Below are 15154 nucleotides of genomic sequence, written 5' to 3'. Positions count from 1 at the left end.
AGATTATGGGGATGATAAGCCATGCCAGAAATGAGTTCTATAAACTCTTTTTAACTTATTACTAATTCAGAATATTTTAGTTACAAAGAGGTTCAATAGTACATTTAAAAAAATTTTAACAAATTTATTGTTCAAACAACTGAGAATATTGTCATTGAGTATATTTTTAACTACATTATATGAATCATTCAATACAGAATACATGAGAGCAGAGGACTGAATTCTAATTTTTATAGCTTTTTACTTGTTTAACAAAGCCCCTTCAATTTTTTTAAATTATTACTTGCTTTATCATTATTATACATATCACATAAATAATGGTAGAAATGGATTATTATACACTATTGGATTATTGATATATTAATCATGTAGGCTTAAAAAATATCCTTAAAGTTAACTAGACAAGTTAACATTAGTTAAACTGAAGCAAGTGAACTTGCTTCAAGAAATTTTTTATATAAAAGCAGGGTTGACTCCGCTAGAATTGTTAACATCTTGCAACACAAAAATAGAATTATTAACCTATAAAATAACATAAATATATAACTGGTTAAAGAAATAGGTCAGGTAAATAATTTGCAACTTTTAACAATTTTATTTCTTCATGGTTTTACAACCTGATGTGTATAAAATCAAATAATACCATAAATCTAAAAAACTTGATTTTTTTGTGGTAATGTTACTGTTAGATCTACTGCTGGCAGTTTGGTACATATCTTAAACTACATCAACTTCTGTAAGGCTGATAACAAATGCATGCACTCAAATTAGCAAAATCACAAAATTAGTTAATAAAAATGTAATCCTGATTAATAAATAGAAATAAATGAGAAATTACAGCTTTAGATATTTATAGCATAAATATAAAGGTGAAGATTAACACAAAGTTAGAAATTATTAATGATAAAATAATCATCAGTGGCCCTTTAATTGGTAAGATTTGTATTTGTAAGCGGTACATAATCTATCATAAGCAATATGGCAAAGAAAACGCCACTTAACCAGAATTTAAAAAAAAAATACTTGAAACACACACTTTTATAAATAACTAAGTAACAGACTTAAAATATTGTAATATGATAAAGCCAATTATGAGCGTTCACATTAAATATTTTTCAATAAGAAAAATTTAAACAGTTTTGAAAGTAAGAAAAACAAAGCCGTTATTTCTACTAAATCATCTACGCGAAAAATTACTAAACCGACTTTTTTTTTAACCATCAAATATTATATAGCTCAAGAGATAAATAATGTATTTAAGTTAAGACAGATGATTACTTTGTGTTTAATCTATTACACAAATCACAAAAGCGTAACGATAATATTACAATAATTACTCATAAAAGTACGTAACAGATTCAAAAGAAACATTTTTAATTTAACATCTAAACTGTTATCATATATTAAAATGTAGGTTATGTTTACTCTTTTTATATCAATTCAGTAAAATCAAAACCACCAGGTAACACGCAAAATGATACACTTCATATATAGTTAAAACTTTAAACAGTTGCATTACTTACAATTAATTAACATATTGTTTATAAAGTTCACTTATGTGTCGAACAAATCCTAGCCAACTCCCACGATACTCGGAAAGACACCATTCAAATTCTTCCTGGTTAGTACAAAATTCAAACAACAGAGTGCAGTAATACGAATCAACTGTTTCTGTTAGCAATATGAAAAACGCGGAAATCTCTTTGTTATTACAAAATCAGTATAAACATGCCACAAATATTTCGACTTGTACACTAATCACAAATCATTAATAAAAACTGGCATAAATTTACGTGCTCGAAGCCTTAATATACGCTATACATGTTTACCACACCAATTAATTTCCTAAATCAGTTATTCTTTTACGGTATTACTGTCATAAAAAAAGTATATTGTAATGCATAATGTGACCAGTGAATCAGCATGATTCATTGTTTTAAGAGATAATTCCATAAAATTTGATTTCTAATTACGTAGCTTGCGTTAGAAAATTCTTATCACGGTAACATATGAAAAAAGCCTGAAATCCGAATTAATTTTTTACAGACGTAGAAAGTTTACTAACCTTGAATAATGCATATTATGATTCGTTAACGCAATATTTTGCATTTAACATGAGTTGCCTAGTAGAAAATATACGTATAGAGTATGCTTACCTAAATTGTAAAAAACGGGATAAAAATCATTAGATGTGCTTAAAATTCTACTTGTATATGTTTGTGAACAATTTATTCTGAAAGGGTAGACAATAAATTTGAACAATGCATTTTGACATTGTTTTTTTTTTTTTACATTACAAAGAAATTAGGTAGATAAATACTACTACCAAAACATTCATGCTAATTTACGCTCACATATTTCTTGGTGAGCTGCTAATAAGTTTATAATGTCTGAACACACTTTTGATTAAAATCACAGCATCCTTAAAATAAATTTTAAAACATTTAAATTTTTTGTATAATGTAAAGTTTTATTTATTTTATCTTCTACTAAAATATTAATATATATATATTTTAAATTATTAAAGTAATAGAGAAAACAAAACAAATGTATCATTAGAAAATTAATATCTCTGAACAGCAAATATTTGCAATTATTATATGAAATTAGCTGCAATTTGGTGTATGAACATTTTTTTTATTAGAATATATAATCATGTATTTTCTTAGTGGCAATGAAAAAACTTCAAATTGGAGTCTACTGCAAAAAAAAGTGGAAAACAATTTTTGATGACTAACAAATTTTAGAATAAATTGGAGGTTTCCAAATTGACCCATTTCAAAAGTAACTATACATTTATCATACACTAGTACAATACATAACATCGACTTACCCCGCAGTTAGAAATGGTCCCCATATACACCTGGACATGTAGGCAGGGTTTCATCTTGTTCTTGAAAATTCTCACTAGTTGTTTATATGGAATTATCTAGTGAAATCATGAAAAGCAATTTGAAGTTCTTACAAATTGTGGGCTTTTCCTCAATAAACATTACTTTTTGCATAATTTTAAAAGTAAAAATCCAGTGGGTTTAAGTCCAGGGAATGGAGTAGCTATATGCTCTTAGTAATGATTTGTTCTCTTGAAAACCTCTAGCAGTAACTTAATGGTCTGCCTGGCTGTATCTTTCTTGTTTAAGACGACACACTGTCTTATTTAAATATGTATTAATTTTGTCCTTGGTTAGCTATCCCATGAATTAAATGATTTTACAATAATGTGCTAAATTTATCGTTTCTATAAGAATACTGAGCTGAATATTCTTTTCTTGGATATTGAAATCCACACCCCAATCTTCTGGTCATATAGAGGGAATTTCATGTATGGCCTGTGAGTTGTTGATGTGAGTAATGTCCGCATGCATATTCTGATACATGAAAAAATGCCTTATCGACACAAAAACATTGTTAGAATTGTCCACTAGAAACTATTGAATCTACTCATAGCATTGAATTCACTTTCCACAATCGGTGGCTAATAACATTTCACTTTTTTTAGGATGAAACTGAGCTTCTTATGAACCATCTTGTATGCAATTGAAACACCAATGTTTTTCTTTTGGGCCAACTTTCCATGGGGTTGATGGTACTAGGTCGCACAGCAGCTGATATCAAGTACAGTTTTTCTTCATTGAGTACCAATGGTCTACCACTTCATTCTTAGTCCTTAACCAATACAGTTTCCCTAAACTTCTTGATTAGTGATCTACACAATATTGATTAGGAACCATGTACCTGGAAATATAATGGAAAACTTACACATACTCTGTGTATTCACTGTGCTTAAGGAAGACATATTCAATGACAGGTATTCACTATTATAAAGTCAACTCCATTCTGAGTGCAGATGGAAAGACATGGTCTCGATCATTCAAAGGCAATGAACAACATAGAACTAGACACAATTTCTTGTCTCAAAGTCACCAACCTTATTGGCTCATGGAAACAAACTGCACATAATGCAGATTACCAACCTCTGCAGAAAATGTTACTCACAGTGTACAGAATATAATCCCTCAACAAATAATCGTGTGTATGTAGGTGAATAGTTAGTTACATTTCCAGTGTACTTACTGTATGCTTAAGCTTTTTCTTATCCAGTGCATCAATTTTGATAACTTTTAGATTGAATTCAATAAAAGAGCGACTCTCAATTCAATCCATGTTTTTTTTTTATTTTCTCTTTCTTGCCCCTGTTGCTAAATAATAACTTATTGTATTATGATGATATACAACCAGATAGCATTTTAATATTCAGCATATTAACACAAAAGATCAAAAGACTGATTAGGAAAACTTAAGATAAAATAAGAAGACTATTTAGGATAAAAAAAAGTTACATCTGTGTATATTTCAGAGAGTCTTAGCTCATAGTATCAGCCTCTGAACGTTGCTTCTCTCTATTCCTTTTTGTAGTTTTATCAAACAGCAATGTAAAAAATCTTCCCACATTTTTGAGAATGTTAGCACATGCTCGGTTCGGTAGCAATCTCTTTAAGTCTATCTCTGTATTCTATTTATTATTTTTATAGATGCAAGTTTCTTGCTAGTGGCTTACTTTTCATTCTGGATGAACTTTTTTTAGACCAATCTAAATTTAAAATTTTTAAATTAAAATAAATTTGTTTAAAAAGGAAAAACCCAACTATTTTTAACTAGAATTATTCCTCTTTTCATTGTATTAAAGTTACGACCTATTTACTGTTGAATATAAATAGTATTTTCTTAATAAGGAAGTTCACTTAATTATAAATTCATTTAATTTTTGTCATGAAACAAATTTTTAAAGTAACACAAGCACTGCCAAAAGAACTGAGTTTATGATGTTTTTATTTGCAAAACTAACAATGTCCACATTCTGGTTGCAAAATTCACATTCTCCAATATTTATCCATTATCCCTAGATTTCCTTAAGAGTTGTAATTCTAAAATTTCATTCAACTTATTTTATTGGTCATTCTTGTTTCAGAAAACAATGAAATGCATGTATTTAACTCAACCAGACACAAAATACAATTTTTTGTCTTACAACAATTTTCATTACAACAGTTAACAGATTTCTGTTTACAGTGGTTACAACCCATATTTACTACTTAATAGGTTAGGAAATAACAATAAAAACAAACTTACTGGACTGTAGCAATTAATTAAATGTTTTGGTAATTTGTTTTCAATTTGTCAGGGACTTGTAGAAGTCAAAATTTAAATAAGAATTAAAAAAAAATATATTATTGGTTATTAATGGAGATATTGTTTTAAGTGATACTTTTTCCCATTTTTAATTTAGTTAGTCTACTAAAAAAAAAGTATTTCCCTTACGAAAAATAAGCCGCTTCAAGAAACCTGTTTATACCAACAATTTACAAACCTTAATTTAGTGTTGACCTCAATAAATTGAAGTTTAAAGGAAAATTGGAAAAGTATTATCTTTTTATTTCAAGTGCATTTTTAAAAATTAATTTATCAAAAAAAAAGCTTATTTTATTTATTATGTACATGTATACAAAACAAATATATTTCAGTCAATAAATTAACCACACTTTATGAATATTAAGATATCAAAAACAAACCTGTTATACCAGTCAAAAAGCTATTTATACATTAATTTTTATCACATTTGTGATTACTGAAAGAACAAATTATACAAATGAATAAATTATCATTACCTTATATAAATGATCATTACATTAATTTGACTGAAATTAATTAATTTTGAAAAAATGTTCCCTGTATTGTATAGAAAGATATAAGATAATTTGAATCAGGATTTAGTTAATACTTTTTACATTTCTGACAGTTATACTTTAGTTTTATTAAAAAGTAAAATAGACTTTTTTTAAAAGTAATAATACAAACTTAAATACACTGCACTAAAAATTAATAATACTTTTTCAAATAAATTATTAAATATAGATATCCAACACAATAATAAATGTACACCATTCAAATCTTATCAAAATTTTTGACTGCATTCTATATAAGTGTTATGCAAATAAAAAAAAAAACAGCTATCAATAAGATCAGTTGATACTACAATCACAACAGCTCCAGTCTGTGAAGACAGGCGCAACAGCAACTGAAAATGTAATAATGGAGAATAATAAAGATATAAACTTTAAAACAATAAACTGAACTGAATTATGTAAATAAAATTTTAAAAACTTATTTGTAAATATTCTTATTTACTGTAGCAAGAGTGAAGTTAAATTTTATTGCTGACCATCATGAACAGGCACAAAATGAATTTATTCACTTTGTCATTAAGAAGTTTACAATTTTTATTATTGATTGTCATGGGAAAAACCATAACTAATATTATACAATTGTTTAATAGTATTAATAAGAGGGATAATATTATTTCATATGGTCAAGGAAGAATTAAAGATATTAGGATTGATTATATATTTTACAAAAAATTAACATGGGATAAACAAGTAGATTTTGCTTTAAAAAATATACATATACAAATATATAGTTTTTTGAAAATTCAAATAATTTAATATATTGATTACTGTGTTAATAAAATTTAATGTTACATGAAATATAAACCACCAAAACACAGTAATTAGATAAGTTAAATTTACCATATTAATTTCCAGTAATTGATTTTCACGGTATCACATTAAAATAGGTGTTGAATTTTATAACTACACTGAAATATAATTTTTTTAATAATTTGTTATTTTTTTTTAAATTTCATTATATCAACAAGTGATAAAATTAACAATTTTGAAAAACCCACAAAGCTGTTTCGAAGAAACATATCTATTGCATTGCAGCACCCCTTGGCGGCTTATAACCGTAAAGCTAATCTAAGAAACCTGCTCTGAAGTGATACCTATGAAATGCAATAAGGTAATATCTATGTAATGCAAAAAATCACATCAAAATCGGCTCAACCATTTTAGAGAAACACATCTACTGCAGTGCCCCCTGGTGGCCTATAACCATAAAACCTATCTAAGAATCTGCTCTGAAGTTGATGCAAAAAACTGCATCAAAATCAGTCGAGTAGTTTTTGAGGAAAGTGATAACAGAAATATACAAACACAAGTTCTTATCCCAAATGCATATACCATCTCTGTTCCCCCGTGAGTAAAAACAGAAACAATTTAATATTCCTTATTAAAAAAATTAATGATTTTCTTTTTGAAGAATATCTTTTAAAAATGTGCTATATGATAAACTGTTATTTGAGCAAAAATTAATAACTTGTGAAGAAAAAGTATTTGTCTAAAAAGAACGCTAAGGTCTGAATCATTAACTATACATGACACACTTGTAGCTTCTAGAAGTATTCAAGGAATACATTTCCCTTCTCAAAAAAATTAAGCAATGGTTTTTTCTGAATCATCATCCCTTTTATTTAACAATAAATCATCAAATAATCAATCAATCAATCTCTATCAATAAACAATAATAATAATACAGCTGCATACAAAATACTAAAAAGAAACAGAAACAACACTTTTATAATCATCAAATCAAAAAAAGGGCTTTCAAATTACTTTTTATTTACGTAACTAACTAATATTTAATTAATTAACTTAATATCAATTAATTTAACTAATTAATAATAATATTACATTATTTTATATGTAATTTTCTTAACTATTAATAATAATAATTTATTTATTATTTACTTTATATATCACATATATACAAAATATTTCAACCACTCCAAAACTTCATACATTCATACACAATAATAGTAATGATAATAATAATAATAACTGTAGTAATAATATAGGGTTTGTAATTCATACTTTATTTTAAAACTTAATTTATTCTTTAACTGATTTAATTGAAACTGCTGTTTGTAATTAATGTTGGTAATGGCAGAAGCATAGTAATAATAAAAATGTAAACTGTTATTGTACACACACACACACACACACACACACACACACACACGCGCGCGCGCGCACACACACACACACACCCTCACACACACACACACACACACACACACACACACACACACACACACACACACACACACACACACACACACACACACACACACACTTCTGTACTGTACTTGGCATTTTTTTAATAACTCAGTATTTTTAAAGACTTTTATTAGAAACAGTTACTCTTTTTTTTTTAAATATGTCAAGCTCATTTTCCCTAGGGTTTTTTAGGCTTAGGTGAATGTAATTTTAGGTATTATTGTTGTGTGGCTTTCCTGATGCCTAAATACCAGTTGATGTTAGCAGCACATTTAAATGATTGGTCTCTAGTATTAATAGTTCAGTTCACTGAAATATTTAAATATATATATATATTTTTTTTGAGAAATAAAATTACATTTAATATCAATTAAAATAAACTTTAGAAGATTTTCAGGTAATTATTTAACTCATAACATCTTCTTGGATTCTTAAAATATTCTTATTAATTTAACTTATCTGCGAGTTGGTAAGAAAGAAATTTTGATTTTCACAAAGAGCTTTATGTTTGTTTTGAAGGACTTCTGTCAACGTTATGATTTTTTATTTTGACATTTGATAGCAGTCACTTTTAACATACTTTAGTATACACTGTTTTATAAGGTATTTTCAGGTGGCACATGATCGGGTTAGAAATTCAATTGTATTGGCACTGTATTGGGAGATTTAATTGAAAGCAATAAATACAAACTGTCAGATGGTTTTGCAAAATCATGGCTCCATATAATCAAACCGACTGTAGAAACATTTTAATCAATGCACTGACAATATGATCATCTTAAGAGAAGTTTGTAAAAATTAAAAAACAGTTTAAGTCAATGAACATTCCATTTTGCATCCCTTTAAATCGATTTTTTTTTTTTTACAGTCCACAAATTTCATTTCTTTTCTAGCTTAAATGTGTCATAATAATATATTTTTGTAAAAGTTTTCATGTGTTCTCTGGAGTAGGGCACCTCTGACACTCATAGATTCATGTCATACCCGATATATGGGGGTTGGCAAGAAAGAAATTTCAGGGGGTTGGCAAGAAAGAAATTTCAGTTTTTCACAAATAGAGAACTTTATGTTTGTTTTGAAGGACTTGTGTCAAGATTTTTTTCTATTATCATTTGATAGCTGCTTTAGCACATTAGAAACAAATTATGTGTCATTTTGTTTGCACCTGTTAATTTATGGTCAATTTTAACATGGAATGGAAAAATGAATATTCTCTATATATTTTACTTTTTTATTTCTGTTAAGGAAAGAAAGCTGCTGAGAGTCACAAAGAAATACGTGAACTTTATGGTGCTGATCGCCTAACAGAAGGCATGTGTCAGAATCAGTTTAAATAAATTCCGTTCCGTAGATTTTTCACTCAAAGATAACTGTATTTCTGGTCAACCTACTGAAGATAATGAAGACCAAATCAAAGTCATAATTGAATCAGATCATCATATAACTGTGCGAGAAATTGCAGATATTAAATGTACCGCACACCCAACAATTGAAATCACATCAATATCTTGGACTCGTTACGAAGCTCAATATTTGGGTCTGTATGAATCGAAAGATTCACTTACAACGAATCAAAAGCAATGAAGTTGACCCTTTTTTAAAATGAATTATCACTGTTGACGAAAAATGGATCATCTACAATAACATTGATCAAAATTATCATGATCTAAGTGTGATGAACCAGCACAAACCACAACAGAAGTTGAATTGCATCAAAAAAAGATCATGCTGTCAATTTGGTATGATTACAAAGGTGTTTTGTATTTTTTGCTGCTTCTAAGGAACAAACGATCAATTCAGATGCTTACTGTCAACAACTAATGAAACTGGAGGAAGCAATCAAAGGAAAATGGCCAGAATTAACAAATCACAAAAGAATCATGTTCCACCAAGACAGCACAAGGTCAAACACTTTTAGTAACTAGTGGAAAATTATTGGAGATTGGTTGGTACATGCTGTCTTACTCCCCATATAGCTCTGATCTTGCATCATCAGATACCATTTATTTCAAAGTATGCAAAACTTTTTGAATGGTAAAACTTTAACTAAAAATGATGACCTGAAATCGCACTTCTTTTGTTTTTTTGCTAACAAAGACCAAACGTTCTATGAGCACAAAATCATGAAGTTACCAAAAAGATGGCAAAAGTTTATTCCAGAAAATGTAAAATGTGTAGTTGACTAAAGTTTATTACTTGCATAAACAAAAATTGGGTTTTACAAGAAAACCAAAATTACTTTCACACAAACCCAATATTTAACATGTTTTCATTTGTAAGCAGTTTTCATATTTGAATTACTGTAATCTTGGGGTCTAGCATACATTTACAGTTTTAACTAATTACATTTTTTTTCCAGTTTTTGAGGGTAGTGCTTGAAATCTGGTAAGATGATTCCTGATACAAAACTATCAGAAAATGAGGTAAGTAAATCTGAAGCAAAAGAAAAATGCTGTGCCAGGACTCAGAAACCTGGGATCTTCTCGCACTCCATTACAAAAAGACAAAAAAAAGCTAACATTGCATTATAGAGACTAACTATACTTTCTAATTACATAAAAGAATAAAAATTACAAAAAAAAAAAAATAACTTTTTTTTCTCCTTATATCATGGTCTGTGTATCCAACTTCTTAGACATAATTATTCCATCCCAACTGCTCTAATATACTTGTAAAAGTCATTTTTTGAAATAAATTACTTGCATTATTACCAGTAAATAAAAATGTTTTGATATCTGATATCCTCATCAAAAATATTTAGGTAACGGTGCCCCAGGCATAGTATTTGCAGACATATACAACATAATGCTACATTCATTACCATTTAAATAGAATAATAATAAATATCACATGTATCTAATAACTATAAATAAGGCAATAATTGGAAAACCAGTTAATAATTTAAAATAATTAAGATATATTTTTATATTGAAATTTTAGTTTTTGGTGAAACTGAAATTACACCAAAACAAACTTTTCTTTTAAAAAATTTGTACATTTTTTAAAATAAATTGTTAACTATATAAATTTTTGCAATTCTAATCAAGGATGTGGACTTAAAAAAATAGTGATAATGTGGTACTCAAAATCAAGTTTTTCTTTTCTTTTTTATATTTCTTACTCTCATATAATAGATATGATCTCCAACCTCCAACAAACAGTGAAACAGACATCAAGAAAGGTACACTTGATAAAATTCATTATTGCTCTTGTAACAAGATCTACTTTATACATATTTTTGAAGATCTTAATTGAAAACCCAGGAAACATGCATGATAACTATAATCAACATTTTAGTGATAGTGGGGAAAAATAATTAATTATCAATAAAATAACTTTAAAAATACCTTTCAAGAAAAATACAAAATTTGGTAAATAAAATTCTATCATAATCTTTTAATTTTAATAAAAAAATTATTATTTTTTAGAAATAAGTAGATAATGTTAATTTTATTAAATTGTACATTTAATGTTACAAATAAATAAAAATAGTTTCAATAAAATCAATTAAAAAATAAAAACAAATCGCAACAAAATTTAAAAATATGGAATAATTTATTAAACACACTGCAACAAGAATAACATCACTGAATGCAAATTTGTGAACACGTCAGAAAAAATCATTTATTTATTTAATTTGTTTAATTACATTATATAATTAAAATTAGCTAGCCACAAACCAATAATAAATATTATGAATAATCTCTTTTCATTTATAATATTTATATTAAATAAAAACCCATATATATAAATTTTTTATTCACTCTATTGTTATCATTAATTTTTATAATATATATTTATATGTATTGTATACATATTTATTTTTTACACTATAAAAACGCTATATATATATATATATAATATTACCTTATGATCATAAAAACACACTGATTGCTGATTTTTTTATTACTTTTATAATCTATAAGTATTATTCTTTATATATAAATATATATATATATATATGTATATTATAAATATATATTATTTACATATATATATATATTTATTATTTTGTTTTATATATATATATATATATATATATATATATATATAAATATGTATATAATATCGTGAGCAAGTATAACAGTTATATAGAAAAATTATTTTACCCATATTACATAAATAATTTTACAATATTCTGAAGATATTATATAACATAAATATAAATACTTATTTTTATTTCATTAAAAAAAAATGTTCCTTTGATAGACAATATTATTATTTTTTTCTTAGTATTTTATTATTATTATATTCTTTACTTCTTATAATTAATTTTTTTTTTATCAACAATAAAAATAAAAATAATTTATTATAAATTTTTAACTATTATAAATTAGGCCAGATTTATTATATAAGATTTTGCTTGATGCTTGGATCAATAACTTTGGTAACAAGATACTCTGCATAATAGTTATTTACACTATGCAATTAATTTATTTGGTTGCCAAAGTAATACAAGGTTGAATATCAAACAATTATATATATATTCTTTGAATGGTCGATTGAAAGATTGATGTAATTTATATATATATATATATTGGGGAAAAATGTACACATCAGAAATGTACTCACCTTATTAAAATTTATATACTTTTTCAAACAAATCATCATAATACAAAAATACTTCACTAAGACTGCCTTAATGGCTTAGTGTATAACAGCACTGATTACTAAAAGTAAAAGTACCACCTTCAATTCCTGGCAAGAATCTGCATTTTCATGGGATGTTAAATTATCTTTCAAGATTAATAAACAAAGACCATATATAACAAAAAAAAAAAAAAAATCTTAAAATAATGCACTGTTGCCAGTTTTTCAATTATTTTTCTATATACTGGTAACAATACTTTTTATTATATTTTTGATGAATAAATAGAAATGAGTTTTACAAAATTATTACTTAACCTATGATGCCATTAAAAAAGAGTGACCTTGAACAAAACAAAGAAATAATTGCTCAACAGAACATGGATGTATATTAATATTTTAATCAAGATTTTTATCTTATTGCATTAACATAATCAGTCTGTGATACGTTTTTCTGATGAATTTATAACTACACTCATCTTGGTAAAGGACAACCTTATTTGTGCTGCCTAGACTTTACAAATCATATAATTGTAATACTAGTAAATCAAACCGGTTATACACATACATAAGTTCTTTTAATAAGGTGATCTCTATTTTGGTTGTTAAAACAAAAAAAAAGTTTATAAACACATATTTTGTAAATATGTGACTATAAAAATAAACCATTTCAAACTATTTTGACTCATTAAATTTGCTGTAAATAATAACAAAAAAAAAAAATTAAATAACACCATAATAATGTTGATAATATTAATACAATTACAGAATTACTTTTTTTTTAGAAACTGTAAATAGATTCCCAAATTTTAAAACTAATCCAATAAACTGTATTATATCTACTCCAGAATTAATATATGGACTTAAAAAAAAAGATTTAAATTGTGAAAGCATTGTAGATGTACCTACTTAAAAAAAGTAACAGTAATCTTCACCCACATATCTGGTTGTTAAATAATGTATTACAAGTGCAACGTATACATAGAATAGTAAATTATATACTTTAAATGTAACAAATATACAAATCACACAATTAAGAGTAATCTCATAAATATAGCAGCAGGAATAAACTGTAGTTAAGTAATAATTTACAGTTCATTTGATACATTATTTCAACATTCCCAATGTGTGGGTTGTAAAAACATTTCAGGAAAGATGAAAGTTTTAAAAAAATTTTAGTAGAACATTACAACCAAACAAAATTATTATATTAAATAAACAAAATACAATTTAATAAGTTAAATACAGTGTAATACTAATTATAATATAATAATTATACATTTTAATTAAATTAAATTTGCAATTACAGCAGAATTTCCAATAATTTGAACTAACTGGGATCAAAGTGAGTCTGAATTGTGGTAAAGTAAAAACATAACATAAGTTGAACTTATATTAATGACACATTGGAGCACAAAATTAAAGTTTTTGAATATAAAATTGAAAATTATAAAGTGTACATTTAAGGTTTTTCATACTAAACATTTATTAAATACCGCTAAATTAATGCAATTTGTTTTTTCACTGAAACTATTAAAAAGTATAATGAATAATTTCATAACAATTTAACTAAGGGCTGAACACAAAAATATGCAAGAAAATATTTGTTTATGATTTCAAATCTGATAATTAATTAAGTTTACATGGAGAAATAAAATTAAGTAGTAAGTCAACTAAACTTTAAAAAACATTGATAAAGTTTTTTGAATTTATGAATTGATATCTAATATAATTTAATTTCAAATTTACATAGTAATAAAAATACTAATAATAATTAAAAGCTTTATAAGTTGGCATAAAATAGTCAATTTCAAAAATACATATATTTTGTTGAAATATTGAAGAAAATATCTTTACCACTAAGTTAATGTTACATCAGTTTATCAATTATAATAATTGAGTAAAAATGTACCAAGGATTTTTGAAAAATAAATTGTATACATGAGAATTGAAAATCTTTCATTTTTACACTCCTAATTTCAGTAATGAAATTAAGCAAAAGTAAAAACATATATTTTTTTAATTATCTCTCTGAGAAGTGTTGCCTAAAATAACAATATTTTAATTGTACGAGGTAAGTTTAATCTAGTCCAGGATTAGATAAACCAATCTTATGATATTGTAGTTAAACAAAAATTTGAAAAGCCAAAGTAAAATATTAATATACAAGTTCTAATTCAGTTTAAAGTAAGAATATGATTACTTAGATTTTCATTTGGCACCCCCCCCCCCCAACGTATCTAAAAGTATCTAGTAACATAAGTCAAAAACACCAATCGGCAGTTTGGTACCCAGAAGTTTACTTTATCTGGAGCTGTTTAACTTTTGGTGATGTATGGGAACCAGTTTATAAAAATTGATCACTAAAATTTTTCATTACTTTTTATTCTCTCAATTCTAGCTGCTAATTTCATTATATTAGTTATTAGAGAACCATCAGGTAGTAAGGAATACAATTTACGTGTCTTACCCTAAATTGTGGATGCCAATACTGTTAATAAAAATATGGAACCCTTATGCTGGATAAACATGAAAACAAACAAAATAAACTATATTTAAATTCCTTTTACTCTCAACTCGGTTTTGTTTATGCAAGTGTAAAGATTGTGAAAAAT

General features: G+C 26.2%; 1 protein-coding gene across 3 annotated transcripts in view; it reads right to left on the bottom strand.

The window, feature by feature from the left end:
- LOC142329786 (uncharacterized) overlaps positions 1–15154 on the bottom strand; it is an 84659-nt gene that overhangs the window by 7686 nt on the left and 61819 nt on the right. Inside the window, exon 1 of one of the 3 annotated variants that reach the window (XM_075374579.1) lies at positions 1524–1590. The exons of the other annotated variants lie outside the window; for them this stretch is intronic. The gene's annotated coding sequence lies outside the window, so the exon portion shown is untranslated. Of the gene's footprint in view, positions 1–1523; positions 1591–15154 lie in introns of those variants that run through there. 3 annotated transcript variants of the gene reach the window in all.

Source organism: Lycorma delicatula, chromosome 9, assembly GCF_047948215.1.
Source record: "Lycorma delicatula isolate Av1 chromosome 9, ASM4794821v1, whole genome shotgun sequence".
Lineage (NCBI taxonomy): Eukaryota > Metazoa > Arthropoda > Insecta > Hemiptera > Fulgoridae > Lycorma > Lycorma delicatula.
This window is presented reverse-complemented; position numbering and strand designations above follow the sequence as displayed.